At 42.6% G+C, this 26,760-nt stretch overlaps 1 protein-coding gene across 2 annotated transcripts in view; it reads left to right on the forward strand.

Moving 5' to 3' along the window:
* Window positions 1-26,760, forward strand: part of dtx3la (deltex E3 ubiquitin ligase 3L a) — a 53,527-nt gene that overhangs the window by 21,028 nt on the left and 5,739 nt on the right. Inside the window, exons 5-6 of one of the 2 annotated variants that reach the window (XR_013767542.1) lie at window positions 18,090-18,207; window positions 20,419-20,579. The gene's annotated coding sequence lies outside the window, so the exon portion shown is untranslated. Of the gene's footprint in view, window positions 1-18,089; window positions 18,208-20,418; window positions 20,580-26,760 lie in introns of those variants that run through there. The other variant, XR_013767541.1, reaches the window with a different exon arrangement.

The following is a 26,760-nucleotide window of genomic DNA, read 5'->3' on the forward strand; positions in this document are numbered from 1 at the left end:
TTGGGAGGCCTCTGTCATCCAGGAGCCTCTTAAACCACTTTCTCCTGGACGCTCTCACCCACACACACACACACACACACACACACACACACTCATCTGTCCACCACTGGCAGGTCACACAGTCTGACAAATCTGTCAAAACACACACACATCAGGGAGACACAAGGATGTTGTATTGTTTTTAGCTCCAGGGGCAGCTGTATGCACAATTCCAGTCTATTGAACTGAGGGGAGAGAAGGCTCATCATTTTTCATTTGTTATATAAAAATTGTTCAGGTGTGCAAAAAGTATAATCTATTCTTTTACATAATTCCTTCCAGTCGGCTTTGAAAATAAACAAGTGGGATGTAAGCCTAAATGGGCAAGTTGTGAAGTTCAACCAAAGGAACATTACAAAGATAGTTTATGTATCGGTGTTCTCTTTCCTTGTCTGTCATCACTCTCCTTTTGTTAGTGGCGATAAATGCTCCTCAGCAGTGTTTCATTAAGCTCTTTAATTTGGACTACAATTAAGTGTCCATACCTCTTGGAACACAAAGCAGAGTGTGTGCCTGGTAATTACAAAACGTGAGGATGGTGGATGTCTGAGATGGATGTAATCTAGACATCAATCTTTGGTTCCCAAAGAAGGCCAACATATAACTTATACACCAATCTATAACGGATAGATAGAACAAAGTCAAAATACAATGTATCTGTTACACCTACTGAAAAATGGGTGATACATAATCACGAGACTGATGTGATGGTTTTTCCTCAGCAAGAACTTTACAGCAATCAGTTTGTACAAAAATATAATCATTGACACAGGAAGAGATTCACAGGAGAGTAGAGAGTGCATACGCTATTCCAGTGGCGGGCCGTGGATTTTATACCTGGGCCTTCAGTGCTGTTCTACACTTCTAATAACCTCATTATGACGTCACAGCTACGGGTTATTATTTGTTTCGTGTTAAAGCCGCATATTCACATAACACTGCAACATTTTACAAATGAAATAAAATGTTACATGAAGTTCAACACCTAGCATACAAAACACGAAATGCAGAGTGCAGATACATGAATACGAGCATGACGGGACGCTGCGTCATTAACGGACAATAGAGTCGAAATCAATGTAATTAACACAATGACAAACTCACAAGAGCAGTCGCATATATTCGTATGACAACAAAGCAACAAATCAATCCAGCAGACCTGCAGCGGATCCACGCATTCCACCACACGAGCACGAGCCATTCAAATATTATTCATAAAAACGCCACGATAGACAAATGAACAGTAGTAACTGTAGAGGTAAACAAACGAACTTCATTTACCAAATGCTGTCTATCCTCCTTTCTTTGTTGACAAAGAGTTTAATCCTAGTACATCAGTTCCAGTAAGAAGTCCTTCTCGATTCATCGATGCCAGTCGAGCCTCCCCAGTTGTATTTCACCGGTCGTCGTCGGTCTTCCGCCACCGGTCGGTTGTCCGTCTTCCGCCGCCGTTCAGTTGTCTTCCGCTGCCGGTCGGTTGTCCGTCTTCCGCCGCCGGTCGGTTGTCCGTTCGGTTGTCCGTTCGGTGGTCGTCTTCGGCCGTCTTCTGTGGAGCTGTTTCCCTGCGAACGTGGTCGTTGAGTTGTAGATCCACTCGAGTCTCCAAAAGTACCGACGCTCAGTTAAAATGAAACACATTCCCAGCCATAACATGTGCAACGCTTCTCCGCATACAAATCCTTTTCCTGGCTGCTCAGGGCTGCTAGCTGTGGGGTCGTTTCTTACTGTCCAGTTTGTTCAGAAATGTCCTTCTTGAGAAAAGCGTTCCCAGTAACTCCGCCACTAAATCCGTTTCTCCTTCTTCCGCCATTTCATATTAAAAAAACAAAGCTAGGTAAAATGTCTTTCAATATTTCCACTTGAACTCTGTCTGCTACAACCAAAGCTCTGCTAGCAAGCATTATGTTTCGCGGGCACATAGTCACCACTGACCAATCACAGCACACTCTGCACCTTGCGGCAGAGAGGCATCTGGACTCTGAGCTGCAGTAATGCTGACGTCACTGTAGGCCTGCAAACCGCTCTGGTGCGTCCATTAATCTCAAACTAAAGATCTGATTGGTTGAAGACTCTGTCAATCAACAATATCGTCCCCATTCAACTTAAACTGCACATGGAAGCACTGGGTGAGTCTGCAGGCCTCGGGCCTCTCTTCTTACTAGAGACACAGAGGTGAAATCTGATTGGATAAAAGCTCTACTTAAAACAAGCTGCACTGGAAGCAGAGCAACTGAGGAGCACAGTAGCTGTGCAATGAGAAAATAAGATAATGGGAAAAATATTTTTAGAAATTATAATACATATAAGAAAAATTAAATGTGTTTAAGAAAAAATATAAAATTATAAAATAGCTATAACTGTGATTCTGTTTAGGCCAGCAGAGAAGGCTTTGCAGGCCCTGACGGCCCGCCACTGCCCTATTCATGTTAAATACTATTCAAAGTATTGCATGAGACATTTCCAGAGCACAAACTAGCTTAAACTCAGTACTTTTAAATAAAACTCTTCAAACATATACAGATAAAACAAATAAAATATCACTACTAAATATTACTGTCTGTACAAGTGAATTCAGAAAATGGCGACTACTCTTGATACAGCTACGATTACACCGTCCACACGTGGGAACTCACGTACACACACACACACACACACTACAGTACTCTGCAAAACTTAGCTCTAAAGTACCCTGAAATGTATATGGATGATCTTTCTAAAAAGTTAAAAGAGTGTAAGACAGGATGGCGGGGTAAAGTCTTATTAACCATCTGATGAACTCTGATGAGTGGTCCTGTCTTTTGCTCAGAGTCTCTATGGCGTGCAGTATGACATTAAATTCAAAAGTGTTATCATGATAGCTAAAACCAAGGAGGATCAGAAGCTACATTTTCCTCCGTTTTAAATTGCAGGCCAAGAGTTAAGAGTTAAATGTGGTGCACAAAATGAGATATTTGGGTCACATCATCAGGAATGACCTAAGTCATGTTGACGATGTGCAGCCGCAGTGTTGAAAACTATGCACAAGCCAATATGCTGGCACGTAAATTTCATATGTGTACAGATGATGTTAAAACAGCTCTTTTAACAGCCTACTGTACTCCACTCTATACAGCCCACTTGTGGTGCAGTTATGGAAAAAAAAAATGAAAAAGATTCAAGTAACATTTAATGATGCTTTAAGAATCTTGTGCTACTAATATGTGTGTGACTCGTAATGTTCCCACCTTCCATGCTGTGTTGAGGAATTTTATCGACAAATTTAAATGTTGATTGAATGACTCAGAAAATGTAATCATGAAGGCCTTAACTGAGCCAACACAGAGTGATACAAAGTATTCTTCTTGTTTTTGGAAACATTGGAACAAATGTCTGACCGGATCTGACACGGAGCTGTAGACGACTTCGGACACCAGTGCTCGGGGGGCCGGCCGGACTGGGGAGACTGGGGGTCCGGGGGACGGAACTCTAGAGACTGGGGGTCCGGGGAACGGAACTCTAGAGACTGGGGACTAGAAGGTGAACAGGGCTCCAAACCCGGGATCTCGGGCGGGCGACCGGACGGCTGGAGTCGTGGTGGAGCCGGGGGATCCGGCGGACGGACGGGCTGAGGCTCTGACTGGAGCTCGGGGAAGCAGGACTGGACGGGCTGAGGCTCTGACTGGAGCTCGGGGGAGCCGGACTGGGCAGACTGGGGCTCCGACTGGGACTCGGGAGAGCAGGACTGGGCAGACTGGGGCTCAGGAGAGCCGGACTGGGAAGACTGGGGCTCGGAGGAGCCGGGCTGGACAGGCTGGGGCTCGGAGGAGCCGGGCTGGACAGGCTGGGGCTCCTCGGCGGCGGCAGGAGCTGAAGGTCGCTACTCCTCGGCGGCGGCAGGAGCTGAAGGTTGCTGCTCCTCGGCGGCGGCAGGAGCTGAAGGTCGCTGCTCCTCGGCGGCGGCAGGAGCTGAAGGTCGCTGCTCCTCGGCGGCGGCAGGAGCTGAAGGTCGCTGCTCCTCGGAGGCGGCTGGAGCTGAAGGTCGCTGCTCCTCGGAGGCGGCCGGAGCTGAAGGTCGCTGCTCCTCGGAGGCGGCGGCAGGCACTGGAGGTCGCTGCAGCACGGAGGCGGCGGCGGCAGGCACTGGAGGTCGCTGCAGCACGGAGGCGGCGGCGGCAGGCACTGGAGGTCGCTGCAGCACGGAGGCGGCGGCGGCAGGCACTGGAGGTCGCTGCTGCACAGGGACGGCGAGGCTCAGCCAAATGGCAAAGCCTGCTAAGAATAGGCTCAACTCATTGGCGGCGGCCAGGTCCGGGAACTGCTGCTGCGCTGAGGCGGCAGCTGTGACTGGAGGTCGCTGCTGCGCCTCGGAGACGCCGGTGGCCGGGACTGGAGGTCGCTGCTGCTCCTCGGAGACGGCGGCGGCCGGGACTAGAGGTCGCTGCTGCTCTTCAGAGACGGCGGCGGCCGGGACTGGAGGTCGCTGCTGCTCCTCAGAGGCGGCGGCCGGGACTGGAGGTCGCTGCTGCTGCTCGGAGGCGGCGGCGACTGGAACTGGAGGCCGCTGCTGCACGGAGGCGGCGGCGACTGGAACTGGAGGTCGCTGCTGCTCGGAGGCGGCGATGGCGGCAACGGACTGCTGCGGAGCTGAGGCGGCAACGGCCGGGACTGGGAGAGGCGGAGGCTCGAAGGTGACAGCTGTAGTCGGCTGGATCGCTGACCGAACACGTGGAGCTGGAGTCGGCTGGATCGCCGACCGAACACGGGGAGGAGTCGGTTCCGGTCCAGCGGGAACGGGGGTCCGACCCTTGCTCTGCCTCTTCTTGGGGGCAACAGGGCGGCTTAATTCCAGCTCGAGGCTAGCCTGCTGGAGGTTCAGCGGCCCTGGAGGCCCTTCTCTGGCCCAGCACATCTCCCGAAGTGGGTCCAACTGCAGCGGCCCAAAGGGAACGGGAAATTGCTGACCCTTTCTCTGCTTCCTTCGAGGGTTGACAGGGTAGTCCATCAGTTTACGGTTAGCCCTTTGAAGACTCGGAGGCCCTCCCAAGACCAGGCGGGTTCCCGCAAACTGTTCATGCCAATCAGGGAAAAAGTGCTCGAAACATTGGTCCCCTGACTCCCACAAGTCACAGTTTGCCTTCTGGACCCTCCGAGGCCCTCCAAAGGCAGGGCGGGTTCCCACAAACGGTAAATCCCACTCAGGGAGACGACCATCCCAACGGTGGCCTGCTGAGTCCATCTTTTGGTCAGTTCGTTCTGTCACGGGAATGCAAGGACTAGGACTCAATTGCAAGACCACAGGAGATAGAGTCAGGACAATGACACCCGAGCTTCCGTCCTAGCCTGTACCACCTGTGCGTGTAACAAGGCCTATTACGACCTCTGCCTGTTCCCCACAAGCCTTAGTCGCATAGGGCTTTGGACTTTGTCACTGGATTTCCCCCCTCCGAGAACAATACGGTCATCCTGACCATCGTGGACCGTTTTTCCAAGGCGGCTGACTTTATTCCCCTTCCCAAGCTCCCGTCTGCCCGCGAGACCGCAGACTTGTTGGTCCAACATGTTTTTAGGCTCCACTGTATCCCTGTGGACATTGTTTCCGATCGGGGTCCCCAGTTCTCCTCCCAAGTCTGGAAGGCGTTCTGCCGCAGCCTCGGCGCCACCGCTAGCCTCTCCTCCTGCTAGCCTAGCCTCTCCGCCTGTGAATAAATCCTTGGTTTGAGAAAGAACTCTGCTGTCCTGTATCTGCATTTTGGTCTGTGAACACACCACACCATTGGCAGAGCTAGACTCAACTCTAGAGGAACAACAGTAACGGCTGCGGGAGGGGAGGTTCATCTACTGCTCCCAGTTGGGTCATTTCCTTGTTTTTGTCTGGTAAAAAACAGGGCTCGCCAGACGATGGCACTGGTGAGCCGTACTGTGTCCTTGGACTACTCCTCTCTCTCTCACCTCTGTCCAACTCATCACCTCCTCTCAGACTCTTATGGACTGGAGTTCAGCCAAGAGACTATACAGCTGAGGCCCATTCCCCTTCCTATGATGCTGGAAGCCAACACACTGGACGGACGTCTGCTGTGTAAGGTCACCCATCGCACTCGACCGGTTAAGCTCACCATTGCGGGAGGCCACACAGAGACACTGAGTCTTTGTGGAATTCTCGCCGAACAGGTTTCCATGGATCGTGGTCATATCTGGACCCTGGTCCTGCCTGACACCCCCTGCTAATATTATTAGTATTCACATTTCTATTACTATTACCGATACCATTACTAGTTTTATTATCATTCTACTATATCCACTGCTGCTGTTGTTATAATTAGCAGTCGTACATTTTCCATCATTATTCTGCTTACTACTCATTATGTGAATCATTTCTGTCATATGCATTGAGTGTGTTGTAACTCTTGTTATGTTGTTTATAATTATAATAATAATAATGCATTTTATTTGTAGCGCACTATTCATTCAGAGAATCTCAGAGTGCCACAGAGCCAGTACATAGTTAAAACATAGTTAACACATATTATAATAAAAAAAACTAGTAAACATAAGCACAATAGAGAACAATTAAAGAACAGAAACACAAAAGAAATAGCTGACAGTGATTTAGCACAAGGTCAGAAACGCCTTCCTGAATAAAAAGGTTTTTAGGCCGGTCTTAAAAGAGTCTAGTGTCTGTGTTGCCCTTAGGTGGTCAGGGAGACTGTTCCACAGGCGCGGCGCTGCCGAGCCAAAGGCCCGGTCGCCCATGGTTTGGAGCTTGGTGTTGGGGACCTGGAGGAGCGAGCTGTTTGAAGATCTGAGGGTGTGGGTGGAGGTTTGGGGAGTGATGAGTTCTTGTAGGTAGGGTGGTGCATGTCCATTTATGCATTTATGTGTGAGTAGTAGGACTTTGTAGTCCATCCGGAATGAGACAGGGAGCCAGTGTAGTGAGTGTAGAATGGGTGTTATGTGCTCATGAGTTACAGTAGTCCAGTCTTGAGGAGATAAAGGCGAGGACGAGCTTCTCTGCATCTGACGGGGTTAAAATGGGGCGGAGTTTGGAGATGTTTTTGAGATGATAAAAGGAGGTTTTCCACAGGTGTTTTATATGGTCTTTAAAGGTCAGGTGAGGGTCAAACCTAACTCCCAGATTAGTGGCTGTGGAGGAGAGGGGGATGACCTGACCGTCGAAGGTGAGATGAGTTATGGAAGATGACTGAACCTGGTGTGGAGTGCCAACAAGGAGGGCTTCGGTTTTGCTACTGTTTAATTGGAGAAAGTTGCTGCTCATCCACGTCTTTATCTCCCCAAGACAGGCTTGGGGAGTTTATTTCTTACACATGAATTTTTTGCCTGATCCCTGCCTTATTTGTTTGCCTTTTCTGACTGCCTACCTGTGTACCAAACCTGTTCTGGCAAGTAAAGACTGTTTTACCTACACCATGTCCTGGTTGTGCAATTGCGTCCTGCTTTTTCCCTGTGGTTAACCTGTTGTAACATCTATAATAGATAAAGACAAAGCTATTAAAGGGAATCCATATCAACAAAACGTATACATATGAGAACAGTAGTAGTACTAATAATGAGATGAATAGAAAATGATGACTACTAATAAGCAGCAGCAGTAGATTTAATAAAATAATGATAAAAACTAATATTAGCTGTATGTAGCGTTAATACTCGTAGCAGATTTAGTAAATAATAGTTAATTATTATCAAAATATGGTTTATAAACCCATACATTTGTAAATGAATGATGGTACCTAGCTTATGCTTTATGACACCATTAATTTAATTAATATAATTTTAACATAAGAATCAATTTAGGATGCCATAAAATTTTGGAAAAATAAGGGAAAAGATTTAATATTAATCAAATAAATCATAAGGTCTTTATAAATGAAATATTTATTGGACAAACTAAAAAGCGAAACTACTAAACAAAAAATAAATGAATCAATGATAAAATAAACAAAATGAATAGAATGACTAAAAAATATGATCAACAGTACAATAAATAACAATGAACAACAAATAAAAAGGATTGCATGTGACCAGGTAGAGTCAGTGACTCATATCATTGGTTGATGTCTATTAATTATTCCTTCTTATGGAAAATTTGACCTTTGCCATTATTTTGCACATTTTTTATAGAATTTTGTTTTAAATACAATTATATATTAAGGAGTAGTTCAAATTGATATGAAACTAGAGAAATATTAAACAAAACTCGTTTTGTGGGCCAGATTATATGATATATTTGGCAATATGTAGCGGGCCGTAGGGAGGAGAGGGGGAGCCGGAAATGGCACGGGGGCCGGCAGTTTGAGACCCCTGCTTTAGAGGGATATTCTTTCAAAAAGTCACCGCATTGCTTCCTTTACATTCATGCTCTCACCCTTTATCCCTCAATAAGCAACCCTTTCCACCCCCTCCACACTCATCACAATGCTATCAGAGCCCAGGCCACATCCAGCCAGACACTCACCTTCCCCTGTGCTCTCACTTTATTCCTTCACAAAGACTCAACAATGACCTATGTAGACATATTGTACAGCGAGGTTAGTCCCAGCAATGCTAAGTGGAATTGTGTGCGTGTCTGTTGGGGGAGGGGATGCTTCCAGTACTCCTCCAGATCTTCTGTTATGTGATAGAATCTTCACCCCCTCTCCCTTTCTGCTCAAGAATTCTCACCGCTGAAGATGGAGAAGTGTGATAGCATATATGAGAATGTCCTAATGTCTGCCATCTCCATCGTCTGGCTCGCTATTCAGAGAGGAGTTTTAGAATGCTGATTCCCTCCGGACACAGCCATTCATCCTGGGTGAAGGAGATACATTTTGTCTTTGTGGATTTCGGAGAGGGAAATGAAGTGTTAAAAAAAAAAAATCATGAATCTGTATCTGGTGGGAGTGTACAGTGAGTGAATGTCAAATATTTAAAGTAAGTTTAAAGTTTTAAAGTTGGTATACAAACATGTTTTTGAATGTGGTCAACATTGCTTACTTGTAAATGCATTAAATAAGAGATTATTTTGCCTTTCAGTGTAGTAAATTACATATTTGTATCAAATGTAAGTATATACTAAAGATAGAAATACAGGAATTAGATGGATACATTACAGGATTTATACTTTGCCCAGTGTATGTGAATGGTCATGTGATATTCATTTTCAGGCCTGTTAGTATGGACGGAAATCAGTTTTAAAATGGTGATGTAATGCTTGTGTGGATGGAAAGCATTTTAAAACAAAAATGTATTAGGCTGGATGTAGACTGAGAAGGAAGGGGGCCTACCTCAACCCTAACCGTTCCCTTGCATCCCCAACCATACACATTTAGGTTAACATTTAAATGCAGAGAGAAGCTAAACCAAGATTCTTAAGGGATGAGGGTTATTTTTCATTGTCCATCCCAGTGTCAACAAAGTACTTCCTCCTCCCCTCTTTTTTTCTCTCTGGTGTGTGCCCTCTGCTCATATTAGATCCGGCCTTTCTTATTGATGTTTAGTAACCAATCAGTAGTACAAAGGAACACCATGTGTTCTTTTCAGACATGGAAAACTTAAAATTGCTGGCTCATCAAGCTGTTCATGTGATATTTGGTTATTCAGATATAGATTTAATTTACATTAATGTTTCATGGCTTGATTTAGACATGACAAGCTCCTGTAGTTTGCGACGACAAACAACTCTGGTGGGGAGTCCGCCTACAAGTGTGAGATTAACCATCTGGTGACCGGTTGCAGACAACTGTGAGCTTCACGCTCTAAAGACAGAGGAGATGGGGGTGGATTTAAAAAAGAATCAAGCCCCACCCACACCCATTGACTGTCTGACTCCCCAGTCGACACTGTGGAGTCCTTCCGATTCCTCGGCTCCATCATCACCCAGGACCTCCAGACTGGCATATGTGATCTTACAGTACAGTGATCTTAGAAAGCGAACTCTCTCTCTCTCTCTCTCTCTCTCTCTCACACTCACTCAAAAGACTGGTCTGACCTAGTAAAACTTCAGTCGTGACTGTTACATGAAAGTTTTTATTGAGACATGAGACCAACAGCTTTGGTTCTGCACCATCTGTCCTGAGTGTACATTTGATGGTTCATTACTCTCTGTAGGGCTCTACGATCCTGAGCAGAGCAGTTACGAGACCAGTTGGTAATGCCCCATTTTAGGATACTTTCCTAGTACAGTAGAAGGTCTTTAGGATTTCCTAACCTGAGGTGGTAAAGGCCAAGATGTCATGATGTGGATCATGTCAGATCCTAATGGTGCGTTCACACCAAACGTAATCGCGTCATTCGAGCCGCATTTACTCGCAGGGGACCATTTGTGGTCATTTGCGTGATTCACGCTATTCGCGCCAGACGCACCGGAGAGGGGCGTGGCTTAGCGCCCTGAAAGCTGTTATCAATTTAAGCCATTTAGTTCCGCCATCAACCATACAAGAAATAACCTCTATTTCTGCTTAGTACTTGTTATTGAAGTCGCAGATATCCTGGGAAACTAAACGCTGTATAGCTGTGGGTTACACTTTCTTACCTCCTTACTTTAGAGATTTGAGCTTTGATCTGCTTTGCCACTAGCTCTGTATCCACCCGAAGGTTGGTTCTCCAATTTGGCCTTGAACCTGCCCCTCAGGGTCTGTGTGTGGTGTCTGGATCTTGGTATAGATGGATGGGTGGCCATGCTCTGCCTCTAAACAGCACTCCTCCGCCCTCCCATTCAGTGATTAATGGTCTTTTAGTTGACAAATCACCCCTGAGGCTCAGAGATGGGGGAAAGGTAGACAGACAATTGCTGCTAGACAATCAATGCCACAAGGTTTCTCTTTCACCCCCTCTGGTCAGAGTTGTGTTTTCTCAGAGACAAGAGAAAAATATGTCTAATTTTACTTGTAAGTGAGCAGACTTTACTTTACACTTTGAATTAAAAAAATGAGTAGAAAATGATTTACATTCAGTTAACATAAAGAATTTCAGTATCTGGGGTTTATTTTTATACACCTTTTACACAACAGAAATTAAGCAAAGAGGAAGACAAAGAAAAGTCACAATAACATCTTACTTGATTGTGACAGAATCAAAAAACTTGGGATGTACCCTTTAAAACATTTCATCCATTTGTTTGGTACCTCCAAAACAATTGTTTTATTTTTTTTTATCATTTTAGATTCTATCAATTCAATACTATTCCAACAACATTTGCTTAATACATACATTACAATATACATAATGTACGTTGTTTCACTTTATGAACCATAAGAGAATGCCTTAATCGTTGTTAATGAAAGCTAGATTCCAGGGCCATTGAAAAATTACAGCAATATAGAATCATGGAAGATAATTTAAAAAATCAGGAGGATATGCTGACGGACACACAAAACATTTTTTTATAATTTATCTGACTGTTCCAAGTGTTCCTTTTTTTTTATGAAATTCTCTTTTGATTCATAAATGACACAATTTAAATTCTGTTATAGGGTGCATTTTGAATGGGTAGACAATGTTGGCAGAAACAAAATCCATATGCACCACTAAACACACACACACTACTAACCCTTACCCAAACCTTAGACCTTAAAATGTAATTATTTACCTCATGGGAATGTTCATTTTGTCCACATAATGAAGGTTATTCCCCATAATGTGACTGTTTGAACAGATTTATGTCCTCAAAAGACAGGTAAAACACACCCACCTAGACACACACACACACACTGGCCCCCCTTTGTTCAGGAAACAGGTGAGAAACACACAGGATATACGTCGAAGCCATATTTGAATCAAAATAAGCGGGGATTTATCCGTTCTCATCAAGAAAATCAGCTCAAGGTGAGAAGCATTTATGATTATTAGCGGTGGAGCGGCTTGTTTTTGTGGGGCTTGTTGGCTGTATCTTTGAAATGGTTTCACAGAGAAAAATTCTGAAGATATGTCTGGATTCTGTGTCGAATTCTTTTGCTTTCTGATGTATTGGTCGGCCGTGTTAGCCGTTAGCTTTTTGTTTGTAGCTTTCTCCGGAGTCAGTAGTTCGTACAAATACGTGATATTGTGGTACATCTTCTCTTTGATTATATCAGTTTGTGTATAATTGTGTTTGCAGTGTGTAAAATGGCTTACATGATATTGTTACACAGAATTTCTTCGTTAAGTCGGTATATAACGTGTATAACATTCATTATATTTGTTTCTGAGAAGTGCATTCTACGACACTCTCTTCGCTAAACTGTCTCGCTGGAGAACCAAATGATCCTCGGTCGGTAGCAGATGAGTAACGTCACATCCGTAATTATTTTAACCTAAACCACAATCTTTTCCTAAGCCTTACTAAGTAGTTGACAATCTTCTTCAAAAACAAAACTAAGTATTTGACAATCTTCTCCGAAACATAACTAAGTATTTGACAATCTTTTCCTAAACCTAAGTATTTTGTTGCCTAAACCTAGCTAAGTTGTTTTCTGTGATAACGGAAGTCGATTTTGAAAAGACTGTGTGCATGTCACGAGCAGAAATTGGCAGATGTTGCTTGACTTTGGTAGAAAATTGCACAAAAATGTGGAGTTACTTTTTCGTAGCACATACAATCCGTTGACAAATGAAACGGAAAAAGCAAAACAAATGTTATTGAATCTAAAATGACTTACAATCTGTACTGTCATTCATACAGCAATTGGTGAGAGTGTGATGTGTCCACAGAGGCTCTAGGTTTTATTCTTACAATTTCTTAATCATGCCAAAATATACATCGGTCTCACAGCAATAAATACAACATGTTGCAATTGAGCTCCATAGACCAGGGGTCACTAATAGGCGGACCGTGGTCCGGATCCAGACCCAGACACCGTTGTATCTGGACCCTGGACCTAAACCCAATAGATAATTGAGAATTATACAATTTTGACAAAGCACTTCTATTTTATCCGCCGCAGCTTTTCCAGCCTTTACGGCACTCGTTGAGCTGTGCAGGAAACACGGCAACCAATTACATGTGTTGTAAATCACATCACGTGATGCTGCTCAGCCAATCAAATATGTGAATTCTGACAAGTTTCCGGACTCGAGTAATATTTACACACACGGGGGAGAGACGAGGAAAGAAAATGATGAGTAGGAGAATTACATGAGTCAGAAGTTATTTTACATGACGTTCTCCAAAAAGAGAAAAGTGGTCAGAGAGACCAGAGTCTTTGCCAAGAATAGAAAGACTCTTATCTTCATTCTTCCCACGGACAGTTTAAAACCATTATGTCTCATGTGTTCTGAGACCGTGACGATAATTAAAAGCAGTGATGTGATGTCAGAAAGAAAGAAAGATCCATCTCAAGAGGCGGGGGCAATAGGCGTGCTGCCCAATCTGGGCCATCATCTCTGCTTGGCTCCTGAGAGGGATAGGCTGAGGAGGGCTGGAATGTCTGTAAAGGTTGCGCAGACCTTCCAGGTGGCCAGAACGGGATCCACTATTGCTTGTTACAGGGCAGTTAAGTGGTCCATGTTCCAATGCTGGTGCGAGGAAAGTAGGCTAAATCCCTTGTCCTCTGCAGTTGGGTCCATTATCTGTGTTTGGTGGGTAGAGGGCTGTCTCATGCCATTGTATAAGTGTATGCAGCAGCCATTTCTTCCTCACATGAGGGTTTTGGCAATAGACCAGTCGTTGGTCCCCCTCTTGTGAAGCGGTTCTTACAGGTCAGGAGACAGCTCCCGGTGATACGGGCCACCTTCCCATAGTGGGAACTGCCATTGGTGGGCGAAGCTTCGCTGAAGGGTGCCTTTAAAGTTCTGGAGCGCTCCTTGCTGAATACGTTGCCGTTGAAGACAACTTTGCCGCTTGCACTGACTGTCTGCAGAGAGAATCATTGGTGCCAGCCTGCCCTGCATCTTGGACTTGTACACCTCCAGACTCAGGAAACGGGCTGGGAAGATCACTGCAGACCCTTCACACCCTGGACACAAGCTGTTCCAACTCCTCCCCTCTGGTAGGCGCTACAGAGCTCTGTACGCCAAAACCACCAGACACAGGAACAACTTCTTTCCACTGGCCGTCACTCTGATGAACAATAAATCACACAAACTGCACCTCCATTTGCACTATTACCACCATTTGCACTAATATCCCAAATCCATTGTTATTGTTGTGTTTATGTTCATATATATTCTTCGATATATATTTATATATATATTGTACATAGTAGTTAAATGTTAAATGTTTATGCTTAATTTCTCTGTTCTACTTTGTCGTCTTTCATGTCCTTGTTTTTATATTTCTCTTGTTTATTTGTATATTCCATGTATGTACGTTGAGAGCAGTGTGTAAACCAAATTGGCCATGTATAAAGCTGAATCTGATTCTGAACTAACACCCCAGTTGCTTGCTGCTTCGTGGTTTTGACATTGGGGCTACCATGACATGTCCCTGTGCTCCTTGATAAATGTGTTGTACAGGGTGTCTAACGGTGGATACTTGGTCTGCAGCAACTAATCTTTAGGCAGTCAGTTTCAGTGTGGTTGGGTCGAATGTTTTTTCGGGTGGAGCCTGTGTAAGTTAGAGCAAAAGCTACAATATTGTAAACATAGTTCTATAAGCACAGTCAAAGCCCTCTCCCAAGGGACCCTTCTGCTCTTAACCTGTTCACTCGAGAGTGTAGGATGTAGACTAGCGACACGTGCTGCTTTATATTCTGTGGGGTCCGCACGTATTGGGGTAGGCACGTCCTGATTGGCCAGCTACGCTTATGCAAATGTTCAATGGACGAATACCTGCTTGTGATTGGAGGAGAGTATTATCTATAGAATCCAGTGCAAAGCTCCGCCTGTGCTTATAGAGCTAGGGTTATAATATTGAATATATATCCGCTCCTAGCTTTCCCTTCAGTTCAACTGCCGTGTGATGACAGATAAGCTACCTCGCAGTCTCGTTTTGAAAGGATTACACAGCGACATGAACAAGGTGGGCATTATTATGACAGATTTGTCGCTCACCTGATAAGCTTATGTGAACTGCTTTATTCTTCCCAACTCTTTTGTGATGATTTGTAATAAATACTTTGGATTAAAATCTATGTAAAATTAAGTATTTACAGAGGAATGGTACTACCTGCATTTCTCTGCCGACAATTTCAGGCCATACTCTTTCAACAGGTTGAGCTTCTGCAGCAACCTCGTGCTATTCAGGCCCTCAGGTCCATGTCGAGTTCTAAATAGACTGATAGTTAATTATGAACTGTGTAATATTCAGATGTGTTCAGTTTTTCAGTTCTCTATTTTCCAGACATTATTTACTGTAGAGAGGCGAAAGTTTCATATTTTTACAAATGTGTAAAAATGGTAAAAGGGACTAATGCTTACCAAAAATTCACACACTTGAATATAGTGTGTAATACAACATATAAGTGTTATAAATAGTTTAATATACTTGACAGAAATACACCAACCAACACTTTTCACTCACTTTATACTCTCAAACTATTTTTAAATATAAAAATACAAAACAAAATACTTTGATAGAACATGCGAAACCATTTCAAGTCCATCAAATGCAAATTTCAAAATACTATTTTGTATGTTAAATATGTGTTCTTTAAATACGTATATCAGAAATACTGACCATTCCATGACAACTGAAAATGAATCCCAAACTGCTTGTCAACTAAAGACTATGAGTCATGATCTGAAATGCAGAGTGACTTGGTAAATTGAAATGTAGTTTTTTTTCTACAACATCTACAACATGTAATTGTGAGTTTTATACACAAAGAAAAAAGACAGCAGCACATCTACGCCGTATCTTTGAGTATGCAATGGATGCATGCGATTCCTGAATAAATGTCATTGTGCTGGGATTTGAGGAGCCAAGGTGAGTGATGCAGGGAGAGGAAAGGGGAGGGGACATAATGGATAACGTGGCACTCAAGACCAACTCCCCCCTCTTAAGAAAAGTATTCTGCCTCACCACTCCTCTGCCTTGTAGAGAGGGAGTGAGAAAAGAAAGATGAGGCTAGAATAAAGAAGAAAACATTTGTAGGATATATATTCTATAGCAGTTAGTCAGTCTTTGTAATGATAGAAGTTGCACATTTAAGTCAGAAATCCACAGTTCCTTGTGGCTTACTCACTGTTGTTTTTCCCTTCTCTCTCTTTTGTGTCTTGTGTCTCTTCCACCCATTTGCAACCTTTTTCTCTATCTTTCCTTTCTTTCATATCTTCTCTCTATCTGCACATTCGGATCTCTGTGCTGCAATAAATGTCACACTGCATCAGTTACCCTGACCGGCGGCCAATTCCGAAGCCAGACGACTCAGACATGGCTTAAAAGAGGCGATCCATCCTACCTAAACCCTCACTGTTTTTATCATGATCTCCCTATCCACTGCATTCCCTCGTTCTTTTTTCTATTCAATGTTACCTACTTTTTTTATCTCTTGGCTCTCCATGTCTCTCCCTTACACTAGCAAATGATCACATAATTTTTTCATTTTTGCCTGTGTAAGTGTCACTATTTCATTGCTTGCATTAAAAGCAGTGGGGTCACTTCCAAGCAGTTTTGTCTGGGGGGTTTATTCTTGGCAGGAGGTTGGGGTATATGCAATATTTCTAGTATGTGTGAGGGACTTAATGAATGAATGAATCACAAGGAAAGGTGGGAGAGATACTCCTGGAGCTTTGGGATGATAGTTACTGATGGAATAAAGATGTCTTAGGCTTTGAAATCGTCTCTCATATATCACCATCTATCATTAGGTTGGTTGATATTTTGCTCTACTGGCTGCGAAAAGATCAACTACAACAAGACTTTGGGCCTTATTTTAACGATCTATAGCGAATTAGTGTGGAGTGCATGGCGCAACCAATGGCGCAACCGATGTGAGGGTCCCGGGACAGAGGATGTCGTATGTTTACAGATTGTAAAGCCCTCTGAGGCAAATTTAGGATTTGTGATTTTGGGCTACACAAAATAAATTGAATTGAGTTGAATTATTTATTTATTTATTCGTATTAGCTTATTGTACTTTTTGTAATCGTATTAGTTCGTTGCACTTATTGTATTGCGGGTTTGCTCGTTGCACTTATTGTATGTTTGTTTCTGCACTGTACGTTTGCTCTGGTTTATGCTCTTAGATACTTGTTTAGCAAAGGATATGCACTTATGACTTCTGGTGACTAGTAGTTCTCTTGAATACCGATGTTGAATACACTTCTTGTAAGTCGCTTTGGATAAAAGCGTCTGCTAAATGACTGTAATGTAATATAATGTAATGTAATTAAAGAGCACTGTACATGTGTTATGTCAATAATGACCATACCTGATCATGGATGAAGATGGCCAATGGGAGAACAGTGGTGTTCCCCGCCCCAGTGGATATGTATTTTTTATGGCAGATGTCTAGTCAACAAACAACAAAATGTCTGTGTCCCTTGTGTCAATACAATATTTACCCATTGTAATGATTTATCATCTACAGGTAACAGCAAGGTTATTCAACAATATGCTGTATTCACTTGTGTGAATACAGCATATTGTAAAATAAAAGGCTATATTTTCAATCCAAACCCATTCGTTTTCCATTGCTGTCAAACCTGCAAAGATCATAGAGCCTGACAAACTGTAACATCACTCATTCAACCAGCAATTAACATTAACATGAGGTTAACAGAGCGAGTTGCCTTCAGGAGGGTGTTTTTCATTTATGCTTACAAATTAAAGCTTAACAAGATTCCAGTCAGTGTGACCTTGGAGTGTAGCTCATCCAGCTATACAATTGACAATTACTGTTTAATCGCAAAGGGCCATTCAGTCCAATGCTTGCAAGCTGTAATACACAGTAAATTAGTGACAACAACGCAGAGAGAAGAAAAACAACGACCTTTATACAGACCAACAGGTATTATTTGAGTTACAATACAATAGAGCAGCTACTCTTACATCCAGGTTGTTTAGTAAAAAAATAAAAAAAACTGATTGAATTCCAGTATTTTCACTTTAGATTTAGATATTTATTTTATTTTTAACCTAATTGTGGGAGTAGTGCAAGTGACAATAATATTTTGTATTCATTTTCAAGCTGATTCCATGTACTTTGTGAATTCTGCAGGCTCTTTCCATGTCAATGGGGTCTCCGTGGTCTCCGGCTTCCTCCCACTGTACTGTAGGCACTGCAGGCTGCTGACTGGAAAAAGACCATTACAAGGAATGATACCGTTTTTTTTAAGGTGAGGAAATATATAAATGAATGCTTGATATAAATAAATAAATTAGCTGACACTTAACGTGGTCCCATTTGCCAGTGATCAATATTCAGTTTAAAAATTAAGATTTAAAGCAGCATAATGGTGTTGATCTCAATGTTTTTAATATCACCCAGGTTCCTGCTACCTAAACTTCGAGCAAATTACCATGTCTGAAAGATAATCCAGTTGCATTTTTTTTTAATACTCCCTCAATGTAACCCCACATTAATCTCAGGCCAAAAGCATTCAAATCACCATCCAGGCCTCAGATTAGATCCGACCCAACTTCCATCAGTCACTGGAAGCTGAGACACCTCCCTGCATGGCTCATCATCACACGTGTTTCAGAAATAAGGGATGGCTCCCTCAATCAGAGACAATTACTCTTCTACACTGGCCCAGACAGCAGTTTGTAAAATTACTGTTACAGTTACTGAATTTTAAAGGTGAATGAGGTATTCTTTTTTTTTTACAAAAACAATCAGACATTGCAATTTGAATGGGAAATCCATTTACATTTAATTTAAAAAGTCAGTAACAAATCCCCTGCTATGATGTGATGATATGATATCAACCGTCACAATACAGTAATACATTTTACAGTAAACATAGGTTGTAATGGGAAAAAATATATCTCAGTATCATGAAATGTCTATAAACACTGTACGGCTTAGAACAACAGAGTTAGAAACAGATAGCTTTGTCTAAACATAGTTTTCCTGCCAGAACAGTTATGGAGTGTTCTGTTTACTTCAGCGGGCCATACATTCAGGCCCAAGAAGGTGAGAAATGGGACTCACTGTGGGTTTCTTCCAAATATGGGAATATTTAGGTTCTCGTGAATGCATCTGGCATGAGATCATGGAAGAACGAGAAGTGTAAAAGACTTCTTTGATTTATCTCACTGTGTTTTGTTTTAGTATAAGGTTTGTGAAGATTTGAACTGATGTTGAAAATACTTCCAACACGGACTCTGCTTGAAGAGCTGTGTTGAGTATTTCCCTCTTTCAAGAGAATTAAATGGAACAAAGACAACTTTGAATGATTTGAAGACTTTTATTATTTTAATTTGTGAATAACTCTCTCTTCTCCCAATTAACATAGACATTTTCGACAACAAGGTCTTGACCAATATGAAATGGGGGAGGATGATGGCATCTTTTGTTGAAGAACCATTTAAAACCATACAACCCAATTGGGTGTCCCTTTTCAGCCCCTTGTCAGCTCAGTCTACTTGCTCTTTCTTTTCTCCAACTGTCAACCCATTGACAGGGGCTGGACATGTTGGATGAGCACAGAATCCAGCTGTGACAACCATTTATGTGTGATTAATGATCAAGCCATAGCCCGGTGTGGGTGACTACTGTAGAGGTCAAAGTGACATCAAAAAATGTGAAAATCACGGCACTTTGTCCTTGACCACAAGTCATCTACTTTCTGATGGAGATCCAGGGATTCTGAATGCCCACCTAGTCATATTGACATTACATATATTTTACAAAAAGATTATTTTATGAAGTAACAACAGCTTATACAAAGCATAAATCATGGCTAGAATTTATGCTTTGTGATTCTTTACGTGATGCAATTTGTTTCTACTGTATCATACTCCTCTAATGATGATATATTTGTTATCACTTCTTTCCTCTTTGTTTTGGTCGTTATTAGTGTCCAGCAGCACCAGGCAGATATTTACAGCAAACAAGCTCAGATAAACCCACAGTACACCAGCTACTCAGCATCCTGAAAAGAAACTCAAAGTCAAGCCTGCTATTACTTTTCAACAGCTGGCACAGAAAACAAAGAGCTAAAAGCAGAGTGAATGTTAAACTTGTATTATTATTATTTCTTGTCCTCCATGGCAAATGAGCCAAATGAAGCTCTAGCGTAAGTTCCGACAGGAAGACTATACTCTCGCATGCCTAAGCCCGTAGTTTATCTCCCATACATCTGCCATTCACTCCTCATGCATGCTCACTCATAATTTCCTCGTTATTGTTTGCGGCTGTCAATCATGATATCAGCTGTCTAGATCAGCTGGTCTCTCTATCCAATAGCACAACAACACAAGGACATCGTTAGCCTATCATCTTGCTGCTGTCTCTCTTAAATATGACTGTCTCTCCACCTTCAGTACGTTCATGCTGCTGTTATGCAACCCTCCACCTCCCCATCTCTGCCCAATCTTCGCAGATTCATCAGCTTCATCAACTCATCATTCCATCAACCTCATCAGCCACCATCACCACCAGTGTCTGGACTCCACGGAGGGATTTATATTGTTGCCACTCAGGGCAATCACAACTCCCATCACAAACCTCCTCGTCGAGTTCAAGCACCAAAGAATTTCTTTGTAACTCTAATGAGTTACATTAGTAGCATCCCTCATAATAAATGTTAACTACTCATCATTCACTTGTCTCTCCTGATTGGACTACATTTGCTAGTAAAAACTGTGAGATGTAGTTAAAAGCTGCAAAAAGAATAAGTAAGTGGACCAGAATGGGATTCATTTTGTCCTTTAATAAAAACACAAACAATTGTTGGATCACAAACCATCCAAGGCAAAAGCTGAAACAGAAATCAGAAATGGCTTTAGTGCCATACAAGGAATTTGCCACTGTGGTTGGTGCATAACAATAAACATAGTAGACTTTACGTTAACGGAACGTGTGGTGTCTATAGGGCGGGATGGGAATCAGTGTCAGTGGTGGTCCCGGGCAGTGTGCAAAATACTCAGTGGTAATTGGGGGGTGCCCCCCCCTCCCCCTCCCCCCAACTAACCCTCCAGTACTATGCTGAAGTTAAACACAGACTCAATATGCAATATACTAGATTTCATGTATGCAAGCCAAAGCAACTAAGCTGTACACACTTTGCACACACATCACAAAGGCTAATATAAATAAGGCCACTCACACAACTACACAACAACTAATCCCTGCAAAATAATATGCACAGTGCACTCGCCTCTCTCTCGCTAACCGGACACACATGCACACGCTTGAACCCGACACAAAGACCTTGGCTTGGCTTCTTCTAGTTGCCATCTTTGTATCCAAAGAAGAGGAGAAACAATGTCGTGCTTTATTTATTGACAAATGATTGTCTTATGACCCCCCATCAATTTTCTATTAAGACTTTCAAGGGGTCTGAAGTGTCAATCAACCGCACACAGTTCCAGGTCCTTGTTGATCAGGCCAGCTGCAGATGGGTAGAAATTGTTTTTGTGGCATGAGTTTTTGGTCCTGATGATGATGGTCCTTCAGGCATGATGGTCTGTTTGTCTGAGAGAAGGGCATGCCCTAAGATCCAGTGTTAAGCACTGCCTTTTTAGTAATCCAGAACTCAAAGAACCATAGTCAAATGCTGTATGTTACTCTCATTCTGCTTTATTTTAGATAGTTAGGCTTAGCAAATATAATTTAGCTTTTTTTGTTTGACCTTGAGCTAGTCAGCACTTTCTGAGATACAGGTTATTTTGTTGTTTTGGCCTTGGATCATCTTGTACTATATTGCTTCAGTTTGTTGCAACAATTTCAGTTTCGCTAGTAATACGTTATTTCACTTCAGTGTTCAGACTTCCGCTTAGGGACTGGGGAGGGTATGACATTTAAGGTTTTATGTATGGCTACCCTTAGACAGGGGTTATTTATGCTTGTTAGTAATCTGACTGCAGCAACATAATAATAATAAAATGAGCAGATAAATGATGTGTGTATGTATGAAATATAGTACACGTGGTAATGCAGAGCGAGATTGGACTGATCGAAGGTTTAACCAGACTGTTAGCATCGCTGCTCAACACGTTCCATACATGCTATACGGGTTTTACCATTGGATAACCCTACCAACGCTGTGCCTCGGGAAACCCTGCACTTTGCGCTCACTGCCCAATCAAGTGGTAGCAACCACCCACTATAAAACACTAGCGCATCGCTCATCCCCCTTGAATACAGACACAGCACTTAGCAAATCATTACCTCCAATGTCACTGAGTTGTCCCTAACTGCTAGCCCACCGTTAAGGCAGCAACACTAGCTAACACTCTCATGGGGCAACTGGGGCTCAGTGATCGGCGGTTCGATCCATTTACCATGGTAGTCCATTTACCATTTAATCCATCCCAATATTAGGAACTACTGCTGTACATGGCCCGGGTAGAAGTTTTGGGCCAGTGCCCTTCTCGTGGCACTTGTGCAGTGCCCAGGAGGCAAACTGTTACGCTCCATACTTGGAGATGTTACAACAGCCAGTGAGTGTTAGCTAGTGATGCTGCCTGAGCTGACTGAGCAGTCACCCACAAATGCAGAGACTTAATTTCACTGTGCGCTGTGGTGTGTACATGTGTGACAATAAAAAGTTGATTTAATTTTGATGTGATTTGACTTGCTAGCGTTTGCTAATCACACAACCATGGTCAAGGTGGTTGGCCTGAAGTGTTTATTTCATCCATCTTATTTTTCTGCGACCGAACATCAGACAGCCAGCAGTAGACTGGGTAGTGGTGTAGCCTCAGTTCCAGCTGGGTTAACTTAGCTTCCATCTCGGCTCTCCTCCCTCTCCTCTCTGGAGCAGTTTGCTGGCTTTTGGTCCAGTCAGTCTGGCTGGTTGGTCGGCCGTGGGTGGTGATAGTCTCAAAGTCTGCTGCACTTAATCCAATCCCTATGCTTTCTTTTCCAATGTTGAAGAATGTATTCTGTCATATGCCATTGTGCTCCAGTAATAAATAAAAAAAAATAACTATATAGAAAAGTTAAACACACACAAGGCATTGACCCAAATAACTCCAGCAGGCTTCAACTGCTGAATGATTACAGGAGATTGCATTGGTAAAGGAATGGTTGAGTACAGCACAAGTAACTAGAAAAATTCACTGAGTAGAGTGCAGATCTCCGCCAGGTGTGTCTGCAACGACCACTACTGTATAGTGTGATTGAATGAATACAACCAGTGCTGTAAAGAGTAGTCAAACAGACTTCATTCGAACTCCAAAATAAGACACAGACACAGATTCACAGACTCGCACAGCCACACAATCAAACACATAACCTCAGGGATTGTTCGGCTATGCAGTTTACTTTGGAAAGTGCATTATGGATGAATGTGTGAAAGCATTCACATTTAAATGCAGTGAAGTTGTCTCTCTACATTTAGCATACACTCTTCTGTCCTCAGCCCATCTCAAACACACAAGTAGACACACACTTGCAGAGACCAAATATGCGCACATACACACACATACACACACACACACACACACACACACACAGTCTGGTTATTATGTTTCAGTCACCATCTCCCTCCACTCATTCCCACACCATCTGAACATTGTTGTTCAAAGCCCCGCCTCAAATCCAGCCCTCTTTCATGTGAAGGAGAATTACAATAATTTGTCTTTGTAATCTGCTGGGTGGCATATGGGGGAGCAGGGGGTATGAGGAGGCAATCAAACAGGAGGAGGGACTTTGGAAAGAGAACAAGTCAAGGATTTTGATTCATTGCTTTGTCCCTACAACAGAGATTAATATTTGAATGTAATTATGCCTTCCCTGGCTATTACTGACCATACTAAATTAAATCATCTGAGTCATTGAGGAAAACACAGGTATTTCATTAAAGCTTCAACAGAAGTGGAGGAGGTGGTATCACTTACTGGCCAAATGAAAGAATGATTGGATATGTTGAGCGGGTGAGGATAAGGAGGTACTGAGCATCCTAATGAGGACAAATGTCATCATCTTGAGCAGGTGCTTTTCCTGTGATTCATTTGGCCAGTCTGTTATCATTTGGCTGATATCAAATGAGGCATAAAATAATAGCAAAGTGGAAGATTGTTTTGTGTGATTGAATTGAGTTTCATACAATCACTTCAATACCTTTCCAAAGCTCAAAACAAATACAAACGATGAGAAAGTGAAAATGTTTCAATTGATGATTCTCAGAAATCTTTTAGATTCCTGGAGCAATTGCCATTGTTGAAACCATATGCACAAAGCTATTCAGTTTTGCCACAAAGATATGTCAGTTACACTGCTTTTGATTATCTTGACTTTAAGAATAAGATAACCTGCTTGGATTAACCATAGACCTTCCAAGCTCCACATATTATTAAAGTATGTGTGCGTACATGATGTACATGGTAGTTTTGTTCTGGACCCTAAGCCTTTTTTTAGGCCTTTTCTCGAAAATTGTAACCCATACAAAAGAGACTACAATTCTGTAACTACAAGGTCTATTTTAAACATTTTGATGCTTGAATAACACTAGGGATTGTGAGATTTGATGAGATGAGTAAATATTGTGTATATGTTACTGGTTAATAGTAGCTGAACACAGCAAACACAGCAAACAGGGAAAATTCCCAAGTTCGTCTGAAGAAAAAGCACTGTAATTTATTAAATGAGGCCCTGGCTAGCCTAAAAACATTCCCAATTCATAGCACAAAGGGTGCAGGTGCCTCACAAAAAGATTTGGTGTAAATTAAGTGAAGCAAACCCCAGGTTATAGGTGTTTATCTAAAAAAAAACATGCCAAATTCTCATTTTCGAACCAGAATTTGTAGCTGTTCCATTGTACTTTTATATACTTTAGAATTATATATTTCACTTTATTTATCACTCATATTGTACAATCTATCCTAACGGAGCTGTTTGGCATCATTTTGGCATAATTCTGACCCATTTTGACCTGTCATATTTTTCCTGGATGTCTCTGTCTGTTTGTTTGGAGCCCTTGCTCAGGCTCTGCTGCGCGGATCTTGTCATGAGACCACTCGTTACAACCAGTTGCTCAAAACGAACACACTCGTGTGTTCCATGAAGTGATTGACAGAATTTTCAGCCAATAAAACTCCAAAACCATGCAGCGGTCAGCCCCCAAGCCCCGTGTATGATTCGCCGCCGGCATTCTGACCAACATTTTGGCTCAGATGAACGGAGAAATGCCATTTTAAGCTCCAGACGTACCCACTTAGCAGACGAACACATTACTAATAAGGAATAATTGCGGATTTCACCGTTTTGGCCCTCAAAACCGACTCAAGGTATGATACAGTTATAATATTTTCGCAGTGTGGGAGTTGTGCTTTCTGTGGCTTGTTGGCTGTAACTCCTGAACGCTTTGACGGAGAGTAATTTGGATGATACCGTTGAACTCTGTGTGTAATGCTAATGTTGTTAGCAGTGTAATATGCCGGGTTAGACGCTATGCCCGAGATTAACGAAGCATTCTCTGAGTTGTTGTCTTGCCGGCTGTGGCGTAAAATGCATGATATTGTGGCGAATCTTCTTAGTTAGTTAGTAGAATAGTTTATAATGGTGTTTGCAGTGTGTAAAATGGTTGACATGATTACATTAAGGAGTTTTTTTTCGATAAAAAAAAAAAAAGAAAAATGTAATTTCTTTTTTAAATTTCTTTATGAACTTTGCTTTCTACGACGCTCTCTTCGGTTAAAAATCTCGCTCTTAACCCCAAATGGGGCTCGCTCGGGTCCAAAATGTTTGAAACCCATGCCCTTGGAGATGATTTTAAGTACCTTAGTGATTATTTTAATCTTAGACAGATGTGCAGACTTTTCAGCTGCCATCAAATCATCACCATCCAGGTGTCCTTGTCATTGTCAATATGAGCAATGAACTCTACCAGTAGGCCTTTGGAATCAGTAGATAGAGCCCTTCTTCTTTAGGAAATCAAGAGGATCGTCTTAATCCCCTGCCCTGCTAGTCCATATCGATGTGTCCTTGTGCACAACACTTAACCCCAAATTGCTCCCATAGGCTGTGCCTGCGGTCAATGAATGGGTATGAATGACTAGTTAGTCCTGATGGGCTTCCTTTTTCCAAGAAGAGCAAATACTCCAAAATGCTGCTAGGAGAATACACAAAAACAACTGTCAGAGCATTTTTCTTGAAAACAACTTGATGTGATAATGGTGTTAAAGTTACAATTTCATGACACTGAAAAGGGCCATTGTTCTCAGTCTCATTATTTACTGCTGCAGATGTCAAAATAAAAGTCTTCATGGGGTCTGCATCTTTGCATAACCACTAAAGAAGCCATAATCACAGATCCTTTATCACACATTTTGAGCAATGAATAGAGTAAAGTAATGTGGACAATGTGCAAAATAAATTGTTCTACTTACAGCAACACACAAAAGGACGACCCAGACCAGATCTCGGATCTGGTGAGTATCAGATCGATATCAGATGTTACTGACTAGATCTCTAACCTGTGTGGCTCTGCACCATGGAAAGTCAATAAATATGTACTGTAGTTAGACAGCTCCCAATAGCCAGTGCAGGATGACCAGTTGTAGCTCATACTAGCCATCCCCCGGCAGCTCGCAAGAAGCCAGCAAGGCTAGGTGACTGTCCAAAGGAAGCATAATCCTAAACAGGAACGCACGGTTCCCCACCAACTACTTCACTTTTGAAAGTGGTTCTCCCCACTCAGCGACACACCCACTGAGAAACCAACTCTACTTATCAACAGCTCTATTCTGTGAATCGTGAAGTTAATGAAACCAGGGGC

Source organism: Pholis gunnellus (assembly GCF_910591455.1).
Source record: "Pholis gunnellus genome assembly, chromosome: 20".
NCBI classification, from domain to species: domain Eukaryota; kingdom Metazoa; phylum Chordata; class Actinopteri; order Perciformes; family Pholidae; genus Pholis; species Pholis gunnellus.